The sequence below is a fragment of the Rattus norvegicus genome, chromosome 4, assembly GCF_036323735.1.
Source record: "Rattus norvegicus strain BN/NHsdMcwi chromosome 4, GRCr8, whole genome shotgun sequence".
NCBI classification, from domain to species: domain Eukaryota; kingdom Metazoa; phylum Chordata; class Mammalia; order Rodentia; family Muridae; genus Rattus; species Rattus norvegicus.
Genome location: NC_086022.1, coordinates 152386334 through 152404259, shown reverse-complemented (window position 1 = coordinate 152404259; position 17926 = coordinate 152386334). Strand labels below are relative to the sequence as shown.

The following is a 17926-nucleotide window of genomic DNA, read 5'->3' as shown; positions in this document are numbered from 1 at the left end:
ATCTGGGAGACACTATGCTAGAACGTGACTGTGTACCCTAAAGTTCATGTGGTACTCTAATCTTCAAATTCACAGGCTGATGGTATTTGGAGGTAGGGAGTCCAGAAAGTAGTTGGGACTGGATGGTGCTGTAGGGATGGGACTGTGATGATGCATTTGGAGCCAGAGAGATGTACGCATGTGTGGGCTCGGACATTTTTTTGCTATGTATGCTCCGGGACAGAATCATTTTATTGAGCTGGGGGACCTCTTATTTATGCTTTTGTCTGCGTGGGGCTCACACAGAGGTTGAGAAGGGCTCTCTGGAACATGTGCAGTAGAATCAAAGAGGAAGACATTCCTTACTGTAGAGGGCTATTTGCTCAGCTGTGTGGTACTCATGAATGCTGTCTAAGGGTGCTCAGGGCACATACCAAGAGTAGCAAGGAATCCGTGTGGGGAGTACAGCCTTTTGCTCATTACATTTAGCACCGTGGACACCACTGGAAAGGTTCTGGGGATGGTCTGTTGGTGCTGATGAGATGAGAGACCTTTGAGAATGTGACCGAGAGCAGGAGGAATCTAGGAGTTAGACATACTATGAAGAAAGGCCTGGAAAAGACAAATAAAGGTCCCTGTGGGGTTGAACATTAGCAAACAGAAGCCATAATGATGGTCTACTGGTAAGCAGAAGAGAAGCTGTGAAGACCTTCAGAGACACATGAAAGAATTTGCCTTCATTGCAGTCCTCAAAGAGATGGAGTCATGCAGACAGCAAACAGAGAGTTGACGATGTTCTGGGAGATCTGATCCTAAGCCACAGTACTTACATATCAGGGTCCTGGCATTGCTCAGGGCCACCTTGGGTGCCTCATCACACAGATGCACTTAGGCTGTGCCCTCTTCCAGCTGAGGTCATACTTTATTGGGGCCGTGAACCCTCTAAGATCCTGGTATTACTGCTAAGCCTGTGATCAGAGGCCTATAGTGCCTAGCAGGGTTAGAGGAGAAGCTGTGTTATCTCAGATCCTCAGGGAAGATGGGAGCTCTTGACCTTTGGCCTTGGTGTTCTAAACTCTATCTGCTCAACCCAAGCTAGTGACCCTCAGAAGGACATTGCTAACCCCCAACTCCCTAGACTCTCCCCATGCCTCCCCACCATGTGTTTCCATGGTACTTCAAACTCAACTTGCTTCTAATTCAGTGTCAAACCTATAGCTGTTCATGAAGCGTGCTTCTCTTTGAATTCTAACATGTCACAATGGTAAGGGTGCTTATCTAGGTCCTAGATCCAAACATGTGGTCATTTTCCTGTCCCATGAATTCCTTTAGGTGTAGGAAGTGCCTACTTGCCCCAGGAATTCCTTTGGATGTAGAAAGTACCTGCTTGCCCCAGGAGTTCCTTTGGGTGTAGGAAGTGCCTTCCTGCCCCAGGAGCTCCTTTGGATGTAGGAAGTGTCTGACTTATGGAGGCATTTGTATTCTTTCTCCTCTTCACTCTCTATTTTGTGCTCACATAATTATCCCCATAGCTCTGCTGCTGAGTCCTTTCTGTGGTTTCCCCTTGCTAGAAACCTTCCGCATCACCCTATAGTTAACTGCTTGAGAATCAAAGCTCAAATCCATCATAACTGAATTAAAAAGAGAGGAGGCCCACCTGCTCTGATGTCCTTTAACTTCTGTCATTCCCTGCTCTGCCCACCTGCAGCACCAGCAATCAAGGTGCCCTATCTACGGGCCATGGTGACAGTTTGCCCATATTAGAACCCTGCTTGTTTTCTCCTGACTGGTCCACATCACATTACACCTAGGTCCCAGCAGAAGGTCTACTTGTTTGTAAAGTTTTCTGCATATGGCATCCTCTGCTCTGTAATTAAGCTGGAGTAGGCAGGCAGGAAGAAGGAAAGATGCTTCTCTTGCTGGGACACGTAAGGAATGCTGTAGCTCATGAGTAAATCCATTGGTCATCCTATCAAGACCACTGAGGACAGCTCTGGAATGAAGCTGGTGGTGACTCTTGTCTTTGCCTCTCTTTGTACGTGCCTTGAACCTCTTTGCAACAGTTTCTGTCGCCCAGTACTAGACTGAATTCAACTATTAATGTGTGTTTCCATTAGTTTTGTTATTTATTTTTGAGAGTATAATTTAGTTATAATATTTCTCCTGTTCCTTTCCTCCCTCCAAATCTTCCCAAAGATCACTCTCCACTCTCCTTCAAATCCATGGCCTCTTTTTTCATTGTTATTACATACAGACACACACACACACACACACACACACACACACACACACACACACACACATATATATATATGCCTGATTATAACCCATTAAATCCATATAATGCTACTTGTATATGTTTTCAGGGCTGGCCATTTGGCACTGGACAAATAAGTTATTTGCATAGAGTTGGAGCCGTGTGAGCTTTTCCCTGTCCAATTGGACCTACCCAGCAGATTTTGATCTTAAGGGGAGGAATCATACATGTGCAGCAAATATTTGTTAAAGACACGGATTATTTAAGATATGTAATTTTCATAGGCAATAGGGCTCTCTGATTCTCAAAATGGTCACATAATTATCTATGGATGGCACAGTATGACAGAACCTCGGGTCAGGAAGGCACAGTGATCGGCAGAGAGCTGTTACAGTGCCTACAGACCTTTCTGCTGAGCTCACTGTGGGTCTCAGGGTCTGCCCTCAGGAAACTAGTGAGGTGGAGTAGGTTTGTACCAGGCCCAGGGACCATGTGACAGGACAGTACAGGAAGGTACTCGACTGAGCCTTCGGAAAGACACCTGGGCTGGCTGGGGATCTTCATGTAATTCTGAAAGCCAAGGGGTGTGGAAGTGGATCAAACCTCATGCATTTTCAGTTTTCCATTCAAAATTGAAAGCCCCCTTGTTCTTGAGTAGACAGCAGGGTTTTAGGATGGGGGGAGTGCCACTCTTTTTGTTTCCCTTCTTACCTGAGCACAGGTACACGTGGGAAGTGATGGGGGTGTGGGATGGCATTGCTCATTGTAGCTAGACTTTCTCTACTGAAGCAAGAGTCAGGAAGGTAGACCTTGCATAAGCTTCAGTTCCCTCCCCATGCTTCCCACTGTCTTCCCAGTGGTGCCTGAGTTATGATTGTTTCCTGTTGACTCTGCTGGGCCCCTACCTGCCTTTTAACTTTGCTGTGGATTTCTGCCTACCTTACCAAAGAGTTGTAATCACTGGACTGTTGAGGGCACCCTAATATTTTCTCAAAGATACATTACCCATAAGGGTGCACAAGTAATGGCCTTGGTGTGTGTGCTACACGCTCCATGGTCCCTCAGCTTCCTGAGCCTCCTACATTCTCACCTGCCCTGCCTGTGAGCTCCGAGTGCAGTACGGATGGGCCATGGGTGCAGAGACAGATTTTGCAGAAGTGTTGAAGTGAGATGCACTCCTTAAATGTCTGATTGAACCATGCATCCAGGACTGGGCTCCCAGTATTGTCTGTATGCTCAGTCTTCCTGCTCTGACTGTGGATGCCCCTGCTACCCCAGCATGGCCAAGAGGCCACAGGATTCTCAGCCTGCCTCTGATGAGCTTTGTCTGACTTACTCAGTATAGTAAAACTATATATAATTCAGTGACCCAGTAAAAATAACTTCTAAGGACCCCATTTTCTGAGAGCTTCTAAGGAGAAGAATTTGGGTTCTTATTCACTCCAGAAAACTTTGTAGGTACCTTAAGTACAGATGTTAGGATGCCCTAGAGCCCGGGTGCCTGTGTGTAGAGTCCCTTAGATTCTATTTTGTTTTAGACACAATTTTGCTTTAAAACATTATAACTGATACTCTGAAATGTTGAATGAGTTGCTAGATACAGCAGCACATGCCTTTAAGCCCAGCACTTAGGAGGCAGAGGCAAGCAGATCTCTGAGTTCAAGGCCAGCCTGATCTATATAGTGAGTTCTAGGACAGCCAGGGCAACATGGAGAAATTCTGTTTCAAAACATCTCTCCCCCACCTCTCCCCCCCATCTCTCTCTCTCTCTCTCTCTCTCTCTCTCTCTCTCTCTCTCACACACACACACACACACACACACACACACACACGTTAAATGCATTGATGTCTTGTTTGAAAGCTGTACCCTTTACTTTCAGGCAGATAAACTTTGAAGTGATGAAACATTGTCCTCTCCTTGTTCCCTTTTTTTCTTTTTTCTTTCTTTCTTTTTTTTTTTTTTTTTTTTTTGGAGCTGGGGACCGAACCCAGAGCCTTGTGATTTCTAGGCAAGCACTCTACCACTGAGCTAAATCCCCAACCCCTCCTTGTTCCTTTTTGTTTGGCAAGTAACTCACTGTCTAATGAGGAGCTTCTACTGGAGCCTTGACTCTGTATCTAGAGTTAATAGGTCTTACTCACATTGGGTTCAAGTAGTTCATGAACTTCCCCCTAAACGTTAACATCTTACAGGGTCCTTAAAGATTACTTAGCTTGGCATGAACACAAGTCTTAAAGACTGGAATAACAATTTCTTGGATTCCTGTGCAGGCTTCTACCTTGTCCCCGTGTCCTTGGGCCATGTGTGAACAGCTGTAACATTATCAAGAACTGCTAGAAACAGACAGGAACTTGCTGAGTTTACCACAAGTCACATGGAGGAGGGAGAAGCAAGAGATGGGATGGAAGGCCACAAGGAAGAGCATCAGGAGTAGTGTTAGGCTGGGAATTAGCTAGTCTCCTGGGTTACCAGGGTTGGAAATCCTTCACTAGCTGTGCCCGCCTGAGATAGGGTTCTGTACCTTGCCCCGATCATAGCAGAGAGCCTAACCGAGTATATTTGGCTTTGCGATACTTTTTCAAACCATGCTGCTTCTATCTCTGAAGCTGGGAAGGAGAGCTGCTGAGGGTCAGTTTGAAGAAGCTATGGAGGCAGACAGAAGGATCTCAGGAGGCTTGAATCTGGAATCTGATGCTCCGAAACAGATGTCCTGGTGTTAAGGACAGACGGGCTTAGTTAGATAAATTGTTAGACCCTTGGCGATCCCTCATCTCTAGCATATAATTTTTCTGAGGTTTGCCTGAGCAATGTCCCCTCAAAGGTCCCCAGGATTGACCTATTACAAGTTAAAGGAGATGTTTGTACGGGACTCAGCCTGGCATCTGGGCAAATAAAATGATAAGAGAGGAAGAGGAGGAGGAAGAGGAGGAGAGAGGCAACAGTACTGGCATAGGGTTGGCTATGGGGAGACACAGGCTGCTCTGTTCTCTTTTACCTGGTCCCATTTCAGGGGTCACGAGAATAACCTAGAAATCTCAGGGATCCCTTTCCTGAGACTTTGCTATACAGCTGCCTTTAGATTCCTCAGCAAGCATAGCTCCTAACCACTGCTTGCTTTTTGCCTTGTCCCTTCACTCCCCCACTTTGACCACCCTCAGAATTAGCTACTCAGCCCCATGCTAAGACTGGCCCTTGAGCCTGTGCTTAGCCCTACTTAGACCCAGACTCTTATTGCATCGCCCTAACTACAGCCGAGCTGAGTGTTATCTTACCAGCACAGGTCCTTGAGGGTTAAGATCTCCTAAGTGTCCTGTGACTCTGAAGAGTCAGGGTCAGTTGAACTAAGCCCCCCTTTGAGCAAAGGCACAGGAATGGTTCTTACTATGGGGATGGGCTGGGGGTGGTTTCGCCAAAGCAGTGGTTTCGCTAAAGCCGTCATATTAACCTAAAAACCAGATGGAGAGATTCATGGATTTCTGGAAAAACTTTAAAAATTAATGATGCTCAAACACCAAGGGCTTGGGCTCCTGTGGTAAGAGTGTCTTTCCAGCCGTATCCTTAGCTCTGGCATTTGCACAGCTTAAGCCAAGGTGACTGGATTCCTCACATAACCACAACACTCATTCATCATGAGTGTTTATAATAACTGACACACTTCAAGGCCATTGATAAAAAGCAGCTTGCTGATGGCCAAGGGTCTTACTGGTCACGCAATGGGAAAGGCTTTTGGCCAAGACCCCAGATCGGGCTAATATGTGACTTATCTCAGCAACGGCTGGCTTTGAAAATATACAAAGTGACCCACATGGACCCTGTTTTCTGGCCCCTGTGCATTCTCTGCCTCATTAAAAATGTTGCTTGTTTAAAATTGCCCAGGGACAATTAAGTAGGCCTGAAGTTGATTTATGGGAGACAAACAGAGCCATGAATGCACAGAAACATTGTTATGTCGGGGAGGTAATTCACGAAGATAAGACTGAGGTGATGGGGGCAGGCCCGATGAGAGGTCAGCCATAGGAAATGCTGTATCTTGACAACCGTCCAGAGCCACGGAGCTCCACAGTATTCAGGTGAGCATTACCTTTTATATCCTAGCCCACATTTCAAGCTCATTGGTTCAGTGCTTGGAAAGAAATGAAAAGCAGCCCACACAGTCATATGTGTCCACACACATTTGGAGTTGAAGTGGAAATCACAGGGAACAGTTGTACAAGGAAACGAGGGGGAGTTGTGTTGACTTTCCTGAGCCCAGCCTTTCCCACACAGCTGTCACTTGTTTCTTTGGAAGGCACACATACCACTCAGCGGTATCTGGGCATTCATTCTGGGGGTTCTTTGGATCTGGTTGACAAGGGAATCTTTGGTGAACTTAGAGCAGGGAGAGACTCAGAATGGGGATCCAGGTTATGTCTATAGGGAGACCATACTGGGAGGCAGACGCTGTCCTAGGCATTTGGGAACTTAACTGTCCCTGGCTGTCTATTGGCTGGTATGGAGCAACGTTGGTATTGGGCACCCTGATGACAGTATCGTGTGCCTGTGACTCCTGCTAAGGCAGAAGCTGACACTAGGGTCATAGCTTTGGGCCACTGGATGGCCTCTGTCCAATCCCGCTATGGACACAGGACCTCTTCTCCCAGCCACTCCTAAGTGCTAACTCTCAACTGCCTCAGAGGACAGAGAGTGAGTCCCAGGGCCTTTAGCTAAGGCAGGTCCCACAGGACTTAACTTTTAGGGACATAGTCACACACCTGTGTCTGACTACCTCCTTTCCCTTTAGCTTTTCTCTGAGCATCCATATGTCATTTGATGACAGGGTCTTTATGAGAAATGTGTTGTTAAATGATTTCCTCATCATGGAAACATCACAGAGCCAGGCAACCAAAAACAAAACAAAACAAAACAAAACAAAACAAAAAAAACAAAAACAAAAAAACAAAAAAAACAAAAAAACAAACAAACAAAAAAAAAAAAACAAAACCCTAAACAGCACAGATCAGTCACTGGGCTGGGCCTTTGATAGGGTCAGGAAATGTGGTAAAAGCACCTTGGATCTACTACGTAAGATCATTTTTTCTTACACTAAGTTTAATGAACAGAAATCAATCCATAATAATAAAAGTACAGCAGGTACATAAGCTGTCAACACAGTTGTCTGTTAAGTATTATACTGCCAAGAATCGTATGTGCTATATTTAATAGGAGTGGCAGAAGGCTAGCATGTTCTGTTTGTTTGTTCCTCTCCACTGCAGCATAGGCTGTGAGTAATGTACAGAGGTAAGACTTTATAAAGGCTACAATGACACTCCACGACAGCAAGTTTTCAGCTCCATTGTTAACTTCTGGGACTACCTTTTATATGTGGCCCTTCTTTGACTGGTTTGTCATTGACTGAAAAACACAATCCCCGATAGCTGTGACTCAGTGGCTTACCCCAGAACCACTTTACAAAGTTTAGTACTGGAAGTCTGGGTTCCCAACCCTCTGCCTCGGTTATCCGGGTTGTACATTCAGTGTGCAGCATTGCTAACAGGCACTGAAGAAAAGTCAAGTTGCACGCCTGACTGAAGGTCTCGTTTAATGATTCCTCACATGGACCTTTTTTGAAAGGTGATCCTAAGGAAATCAAGTAATCATCAGAAAATGCTTTGGTCCCAGGTCCCACCTCGGTCTCTGCCACCTCCTCACTTTGCTAACGAAGACCTCCCATTCACTTCTTAAACCCATGTGTCTGCCTCTCTGGATCTGAATGCCACTCTCCTCAACTGGAATGACCTTCCTGAAGGCCCCAATTAATTAAAACATCAACTCTCCTATTAAGCCTTTCCCATTTCCTTCCATCGGCAACAACCTCTGGGTCCAAGTCACTCCTGTCTGCTCTGAACCCCAAGGCTATCCACCAACCACTACCAAAGACTCCTTTGTTCCAGTGACAGGACAGGTTACCAATGTGACTTCTTGGAAACACTTAAAATGCTTCCATGCAGCTTCAAGTTGATTTAAACTGTCCTTGCCCTCAGTTTGTCTGCATTGGAAATTTATTGGCTAGAATAAAATACGTGACTATTCTGCACCCCTAACACCAAGGAAACTGAGAGTCCTAAGAAGTTCCACATGGCTGCTTCATTTAAAGACGGCATTCCTGAACTTAAGAAGGCATCGGTGTACTTGGGATTTTAATGTTTCTGTCATATTTATTGCTAACTTGAACCCGAGAGCCGTTTAAAAATGGCTACTTATTGTTGGGGTTGGAAACGAATTATCTCCATATTAGCTACTTTTCTCACTGCCTTGACAAAATACCTTCTTAAAGAAGGAGGATTTATTTTGGCTCAGTCTGAAGTACAGTAGTACATCATGGGTGTAGTCATGAGGCAGAAACACAGGATGACTGGTCTTAGAAACCCAAGGGGACTTGGGAAGGATGTAATGGCAGTAGAAACACAAGTCACATTGGATGTGAGAAGCCAGAGAGCACCGACCCAAGGCTGGTTCAGTCTGCTCTCCCCTTTTTATTCAGTCCAGAGGCCCAGACCACAGTACGGAGACGCCCGCACTCAGGATGTGTCTTTGTCTTTGTTTAAACCTTTCTGGAAACACAGACACATCCAAAGGTGTATTTTCACGGTGATTCTAGGTTCAGTGAGGCTGATATTGAAAAGACGATCAACTTAGCCTCTTGCTCTGGAATCAGTGAGGCTGTCTGTGCTGTCTCTGTCTCTGTCCATAGCATCCTGAGCTTTCATAGCCAGGGCTAGAAAATGTTAGTTTCTTTAAGCAATGATGGGACTGCTGTATCTCTGAGCGTGTGACCTGTGGGCTAGTCCCCCTCCCCCCATAGACTGATAACAATGTCTTAGAGATGTTGGAGGTTGTGTGGTGAGAGACAACCCTACAATGAGCTGCCATGTGAAGTAAAGTTGGGGCATCATTCCGTACAATTGACTTGTTCATTCAGGGAAGATTGGGCCCAAGGGACTTTCAGCAGCAGCAAAGCCACCAGGGCTGAACCAGGGCTCTGTCACCACAGGGCCTTTCTGAGAGGAATCTAGTGGTGGATCATTTGTGGATAGGGTTGCAATGTAGGCAGAAAGGTATTTATGTGCTTAAGATTTACAGGGTAAGAAGGCCACATTGTCATCTGAAAGAAGACAAATGGCAAATTTCTGGAGCAACAGGCCTCTGGGGGCTAATTCAGGAAGCTCACCAGTGACTCAACGTGTCAAAGGTCAGCTCTGTGCTATGAAATGAAAATACAAGTTCTTTTAACATAAACAATACAGGGACAGTCTCAAGCGTCCCAAGACATCAGTCACATCAGACACATTCTGCGCCCTACAAGATGTCCCCGTGACTCTATGCTTGGAGGTCAGAGCATAATTAAGCAGAGGAACTGAATAGATGGTGTCGTCACACAGTTACGTCCAGGTACACACTTTGCTTAGAGCTGGGGCTGAGGACTTCCAATGAGCTTCTCGGAGATCCCAGGCTGCGGCTGCTGCATGCCGCTCCACTTGCACGATCTAACAGAGACCCTGAAACTTACCCATTTCCATTCTCCTTTGGTCTCGTTTAGGTTGTTACCAGAGATTGACCACCAGGCAGAGATGCAGCTCCCACTTCTGCTGTGGTCTGAGCTGGAAAGGGGACAATGAGCATCTGGGCTTCCCATCGCACTACCTTGCTCCTGCTGAGACCACACAGTCTGAGTTCCTCTCGGTGGGCGGTGCGAATCCAACGTAAGACGTCTGTAAAGCAGAGCAGGAAGCGTTTGCATGACAAGCACACGGCGCATGGTGGATGCACTGCAGTTACCTTACCCTGCTCCGAGCAGGGGAAGGCTAACAAGGCCATGTGTTCAGGAACGTATATATCCTCATACTTGAGTTCATTCAAGCCCCCGCTTCCTCATAGTCCTCTTTGGTCTCCATAGTCCTCTTTCTCTTCCCAAGTAGTTTCCCCATGCTTTCATGATGTGTGTGTGTGTGTGTGTGTGTGTGTGTGTGTGTGTGTGTGTGTGCCTGCATGGGTGTGATTGTGTGCTGTTTATGTGTGTCTGTGTGTCTGTGCATATATTTAAATCTAGATTCTGCATGAGGGAAATATAGGACTATCTCGTTCCCCTATTAACCACATTCTTCTTCCCCTTCCTTTTAAAATTCTTCAACCTCCATTATAGTCCTCCTCTCCTTTAGTTTCACACCCTATGCACATTTGCAAATATATTTAAACGATATTCCGCCTATGAGAGAAAGCATAGAGTATTTACCTTCCTAAGTCTGGCGTTTGCTTACATGATGGTCTCTAATTCTATCCATGCTCCTATAAATTGCATAATTTCATTCTTTTTATAGCTGAATAAAATCATCACATTTTCTTTATGCACCCACCAGTTGGTAGGGTCTAGCAGCTCCCACATGTTGGCTACTGTAAGTAGTGAGGTAACAAAATGGATGTAGGGTGACTGTCTTCTGTGACCTTCTGGTAAAATCCCAGGGGTGGATTATCTCCAGAGCTGAACGATTATTTCCAGTGGCCTTCTGGTACACACCTATGGTGGGAGAGCTGCGACTTTAGTTAGTTTTATTTTTACTTTTTCTTTTTGGTGGGGCGTGAACCTCCATACTCATCCCCCACAGTGGCTTCATCAGTTTATAATCTCATGGCGAATAAACTCCTGCTTCTCCATTTCCTCTCCAGCATTTATTCTTTTTGTTTTTCCTGATATTGGCTATTCTGATTTGAGAGAGATGGACTATCAAAGGAGTTTGAAATTGTGTTTCCCTGATGGCAAAGGATGTTGAACACCCTTTAAGTATTTATGGGTCATTTGCACTACTTCTTTTGAGAACTATCTAGGTATTTTATTGCCCCAATTTTTAATTCGAGTTGGAGTTTTGTATTAATATTTGTATCTATGTATCTATTTGAGATATTGTATCCTTGTCATTCTTGCAATTGTGTCTGTCACTGTGCAGGGTTTTGGAACTCCATGTAGTCCTATGTACTAATCTGGGGAACTGTTTCCCCAGCTCCTTTCAGAAAGCCCTTGATTATGCCTATGTATTGAAGTGATTTCTTTGTGTTTTCCTCTATTAGTTTACAAGTTTCTTACATTAAAGTCTCATCCATTTAGGTTGGTTCTTAAGTAGGGTGAAAGATATAGTTCTAGCTTATTTTTCTGAATATGGAAATTTAGTTTTCTTTTGTTGTTGTTGTTTGTTTGAGTCAGTGTGTGTGTGTGTGTGTGTGTGTGTGTGTGTGTGTGTGTGTGTGTAACAGCTCTGTAGCTCTGTCTTAGAACTCGTTCTGTAGACCAGGCTGGCCTCAAACTCATGAAGATACACCTGTCTCTGCCTCCCCAGTGCTGGAATTAAGGGCGTGTGACTCCACTTCCCTCGAAGGAATACCATTTTCTAAGAAACATTTGCCAAAGAGGCCATCTTTCCTTCAAAGTGTATTTTTGATACCTTTGTTGAACATTCTGTGTCTTTGACTGTGCATATTTATTGTGACTACTCTGAGCCATCGGTATACCCATCTGGATTTGTGCATGATGGTTTTATTACCATATAGGATAATTTGCCATCTTTCTGAGTAGTGTTGCCTGGCTGTTTGAGGTTTTCTGTGCTTTCTTCTGTATTTCTGGGTTTTCTGACGTGGAGAATGTTGACTTTGGTGAGGACTGCAATCATTCTGCAAAGCGCTTTAATAATACAGATATTTTCATATCAATTCTGCCGATATATGAACACGGGATTCATTTCCATCTTAGAATATACTTTTTCAATTATTTTCCTCAGTATTTTAAAGTTTTCATTGTACAGATGAACCTTAGTTGAGCTCACTTGTAGGTATTTTTTTTTAAACCATTTAAATGGTGGTTGTTTTTCTTTAATAAGACAAAAGCAATCAGCACCCCCCCCCAAAAGGAGACAAAAGATATTATCAAAACCAGGGCTGAAATGAATGAAAAGACAACATACGAAGAATCAGTGTTTTCTTGCTCTCCAAGTTTATCATAGGTCTGTAGGGAAGCAAAAGCTCGTGTATATCCTGTTACTTTGCTGGAAGTATTGATTGGATTTCAGTTTTCTGGTGAAGTCTTTAGGGTCCCTTAAGTACAGTGTCACATGCTTATCAATGTGGGTTTAACTTATGTTTGCATCCTGTCCTTTTTTTTCTCTTGTCACTGCGCTAGCTAAGATTTGGAATAAAAGTGGAGAGAAGAGACATCTGTGCCTTATTTTTGATCTCAGAGGTAATGCTTCCAGATTTGCCCATTTATTTTAATACTGGCCACATTTTTATGCACAAGCTTTATTATGTTGAAATATGCTCTTCCTATATTCAATTTCTTTGGAACTTTAATCACGAAGACGTGTTTAAACTTGTCAAATGCCTTTTTTAAAAAATCTATTGATAGAGTTCTATGATCCCTGTCCTTTCATTAATTTGTGAGCCATGTTACATTTGTTGATTTGTATACATTGAACCAATCTTGAACTAGTACAAAACCAACTTTTTCATTAGATATGATCTTATTAATGTGTTCCTGAATACGGTATGTAAATATTTTACAAAGGCTTTTTTGCATCTATGTTTATCAGAGAAATTATACCTTTCTTGTGTCTGTACCTGGGTTTATACAGGGCAACACTGTCTTTATAGACTGAGTTTGGTAATACTTTTCCCTTTCTATTTGATGGAACAATTTAAGTAGCACCGATGTAAACTCATCCATGATTGTTTTGCTAAAATGTAGCAATGACTGTCTGATCTTGGCTTCTCTTTGTTGGGAGACATTGTGTTACTCTTCAAGCTGGGTTGGCACAGACCTTGGGTTCTTATATGCTATGGTGGTGCCTATCTAGGAATTCACCATTTTCTTCTAGACATTGCTATTGTTTGTAATGAAGATTACAAACTGTTTGCTAATGAACCTCTGGATTTCACTGTAATGTATTTTAATGCCTTGTCTTCATTTTCATCTCTAATTTTATTAATTTGGTTCTCCTTTTCTCTGAGGTCATTTGACTGGGAGTCTCCCAGGTTTTGTTTTTCAGTTTTTTTTTTATTTCATGTTCCCCTCTTATCTTTATTATTTCTTTGTCTTGTCTTCAGGGTGTGACTTACTCTTTTTCTATGACCTTGAGGTGCGCAATTGTGTGGGACCCTTTTAAATTTTAATCTAATCACGTATATCTGTAGCCTCTTGGAACTGCCTTCGCTGTACCCCAAAAGTTCTGATATGTTGTACTTTTGCTTTCACTTGATTCTAAGAATTTATTTCTTTGTGTTGGTTTATTTTGCTGCTAACTACAATCTTGTGTAACCCAAGGTATTCTCAAACTCACTATGCAGTTCAGGCTAGCATAACTCTTCCTAATCCCGATGCCTTATTCCCCATGTGCGGTGATCAGGTCTCTGCACTCCAATGCTGTGCTTGGCTCTACAGCTTCAAAATTTACCCCCCCCCCCGTTGCCTCTCGTGATGGCTGGCCATTCAGGAGTATTTCTTGGGCTCCAAGTATTTTTATAGTTTTGTGGTTTCTCTTGTTATTCAATTGTAGTTTTATTTTCCTACTATGATCAGATAAAATACAGGAAATTATTTTCATTCTTCTGTTTGGTCATGTCTTTCTTGTGGCTGAGAATATGATCTTAGAGAATTTTCTGTAGGCTGTGGAGAAGAGTGTATACTTGGCTGCAGTTAAATATGACAGTCTGGGAATGTCTGTAAGTCCATTTGATCTATGGCATAGTTTATTCCAAAGCAGCTTTATTTTTGGTTCAGATAACTTATTTAAAGACGAGAGTGGGTTATTGAAACCAACGACTGTCGTTGCAGCAGAACCTGTCTAACCTTTTATGCCTGTTTCACATTCATTCCCGTGCATTTTCTTTTAGTGAGTTGGATCCCCCTTGCTACTGAAGGTTACAATTGTTCCATCTTCTTGAGGCATTATTCCCTTTAATTATGGAATGGTCTACTTTATCTCCTCTAATTTGTTGCTCGAAGTCTATTTTATCACACTCCAGAATGGCTATGCCGTACTGAGGTGGTTCACTGGATGGTTTGCATTCCGTCCTGACTCTGCGGTTGTTTTACCATTAAGGAACAAACAATATTTGCATCCTGTTTTTTTTAATCTATTCATTTTAATCTGCGTCTCTTAAGTGGGACGTAGGGACGTTTGTATTTATGGCCATTATGGAGGGTTTTCCTAATTCTTGTAATTCTGTTGGCTGCTTTTCTGACTTGCCGGATGGTTATTTGCTCTTTTCTTCCTCTCTATTGATATTATGCACGTTGTGGCTTGCTGTGCTGGACATGATGAGGTCTACTATAGTCCCCTTTCCATCTCTTCCTCTCAAGGCATTTCTTCTTCCCTGTGGTTTAATGGCTGAAATCATCTTTTTTCTTCCCGTTGTTTAACAGCAGTGCCCTTTGAAGCATCCGAAGTCTAACTGGGAAGAAAAGCCACTGTAGGTATTCAGAATAGATCGCTTGGGTACCCAAGTGATGGTTACAGGTGCTAGAACTCAGTGGCTTTAGGAGGAGCTGCAGCCCTCTGTAAGGTGGGAGATCTTTCAGGGCCCAGGCCTGATGGTCACTCTTGAGAAGCAAGAGCCTTGGCTCGTTGGGCAAAAGCTGGGTCTGAGGAAAAGCTGCTGGAAAGAATGTGTGGTTATGGGGAAGATGGTGATGGGCAACTCTTGGCCTTCCTTTTCTTATATCCTCTCCATCAGGATAAGTCTCTCAGAAATGAGGTGGAAAGCATTTTTAAAAAGTCTGTTTTGTCTGCAATCAATATAGCCGTCCCAGCTTCCTAAGAGTGACTGTTCCCTCCAACCTCTGAATTTTAGCCAATTTGTATCTTTGAATCTAGAGCATGTTATTTGGAGCCATATCTGTAGTGCCAGCATCCAGGAGATGTAAATTAGAGGATCACTAGTTCAAAACCTGCCTAGGCTACCGAGCAAGAGCCATTTCAGCCAGAGCTACATTAGAAGACCCACGAAAAACAATACAGTGTGCTATAGGAAAAACATAGTTGGATCTTATTTTCCCACTTAATCTGACAGTCTTTGCTCTCTGATTACATTGTTTAATCCATTCATACTTAACCTTATTATTTATAGAGTTGGGTTTGTGTCAACCATTTTGATTTTGTCTTACATAGATATTGTCCTATTTTGCTCTTGGCTTAGTATACAAAGGAACACATTATAAATTGTAGATTTGTGGGTGCAAAATGTAATGTTATAACATTTCACTCTCCTTTAAAGTCTTCACCACATGCAACTTAGCACCTCCTCTGTACCTTGTCAGCTATGGTGATCCACTCTTAGAGGGAGAACAGGAAGCAAGCCATCGATGCTGTCTACCCTTAGCAGAGGAAGGGAAACATCATTAGGGGAATGCCAAGCAGAGGTCAATCATTGCTCTCTTTAACTTGCATTCATCCAGAAACCTCACCTAAGATCACTTCAGGAGCATTAAGAAGTTGATACCTGGGGGGCTGGGGATTTAGCTCAGTTGTAGAGCGCTTACCTAGGAAGCGCAAGGCCCTGGGTTCGGTCCCCAGCTCCGAAAAAAACCAAAAAAACCAAAAAAAAAAAAAAAAAAAAAAGAAGTTGATACCTGAATGGCAAGTGAATTCTCCTTGGTCTCTTCACTGCTGTCCATGAGGACCAGAAGGGTAGCTCTCTCTCTAGAAGAGAGAACTGCGATCTGCCCAAAGCCATTTCTCATAGCTCTCAACACTAAGGCCCTATCCAAGACCTCCTAGTGTAGGCTACTGTTTTCTTCCTGAAAGGCACAGGCTTGATGTCAATGACAACAATGCAGAGGATAATCTGGCAGAGGGAAAAAATAACTCACTATATTCTAAAGTGGATACCTGTGGCACACAGTGTTGTGCCTCATTAAGACCTTCAGATAAACCTAAGGAAGTCTGTGGACAGGACAAAGGGGACAGTCCTGGAAGATAGATTTTAGTGTGTGTCACAATTTAATTGCAGCATAGCTGGTGAGTTTAATTTTTTTACATCCTTTATTATATATCTATAAAATATATAACATGTTATATATTTTACATACATTTTGTTTTTGGTATGCAAAAAAAAAGAAACGTTCAAAAGTTAGCAGGGAGGAGGATGGAGGCAGATGGTGGAAGCTAATGTAGGGAGAGTTTGAGTTCTTTGAGAGTTTGCAGTGTTCCCTCCGGTTTTACGAAGCTATGGTGAATGAGTGATGGATGGAGCCCTGGACCTCATCTATGTTTTATTATTTACGTAGTGTAGTAAAATATTGGAGAAAAATAACATAACATGTCAGGGAGGGTTCAAGACCTAAAATGGACCATCTGAAACACGATCTGACAAAAGGACACTATGAACCCTGTCCAGGGGCTTTCATTCCACACGAGGGAGGGAAAAACCTCCTGCCCTGTAAAATATCCTTTACAGTGGGTTATTTGTCCTGGGGGAAGGATGCAGGAGGTCCATCTCTGCTCCCCGAATTCTTGCTGAGTTCTGCAGGCGATGTGGTAACTCTGCTGCTTCGCTGTAATGCTCCATTCACTGTGTCTAAGCCGCCTCACCTACGGTCTGTCTGTTGCCTGTCTTTTCCTCCATAGCCCCTTCTGCTCTAAATTGCCTAAGCCCAAAAGTCCAGACCTCTCCTTATTTTCAAAATTGCTTTGTGCACTATGCACTACCACGGGCCTGGTCCCTGGGCCTGAATTTCAAAAGGGCAGCCTCGTTCTCATGTTGATTACCAGACTTCCTGAACCTGGTAGGTCGCATCATAGGTTCTTGTTAACTGGGTTTCTAATGTCACATTGGCTGACCTGGGTTGCTATTCCTTAGGACTGTCATCTCTGGTCTCATGGAAGCCTGGGTCACACTTTCCACCATGTAGAAGGCCTCAGAGAGGGAGCAGATTTCTTTCTCAGAGGGCAGGACAGGCTGCCACCACCAGGATCTGGATCACCTGGTCAGCTGAGAGAAGCCACTAGTGTTCACCATAGGTCTGTCCCCTGCACCTCCCACTCCTTTCTCTCTGACTAGAGTCTAAATCAGTTCTGGTCCTGTGGATATTGTACAGCTCTAGTGATGACCCATCCTTACTTCCTATTCTGGGGACTCTTCACCCATCCTGTCACCTGTCCCAAACTTTATGCTGTGAACCACAGTATCAGATACAAAATGGACAAGACAGTCTCACCCACCAAGTAACCAGTTCTACCACCACGTACCTCACACATCCCTGAGGAACCTCTCATCCCTAAGTCCCAGCAGTTCTTGGCAGTGGACCCTGAGTGGGGACCCCTGCTAGCCACAGAACCCTTTTAGATATACTTCTGTCTTTGGAAGTTTAAGCATATGGTAGCTGACCCTGACATGACTTGGCTCGAGCACTGCAGAGTCAAGCCGAGATGGTTTTCGGGCTCTTCTGGGTGACTGCGACATAGGGCACATTGAGGGATGAGCATATGTAACCCCTGCAAGCCAAGAGGGTTGGGCTTAGAAGGGGCTAACAGTTGGCATTTGATCTGACTTCTGTCTGACTTCCCTCTTTTAGAGCCCACCAGTCTGTGGTGTCTGTGAGAGCTGCCCAAGCAGACCACCCTGGAGATCCTCTTTGGTTACCTCTAGTGGCTTTACTTGGAACTTTGATA

General features: G+C 43.9%; 1 pseudogene; it reads left to right on the top strand.

Moving 5' to 3' along the window:
* The window catches only part of Ube2m-ps1 (ubiquitin-conjugating enzyme E2M, pseudogene 1), a 58449-nt pseudogene that overhangs the window by 13433 nt on the left and 27090 nt on the right, over positions 1–17926 (top strand).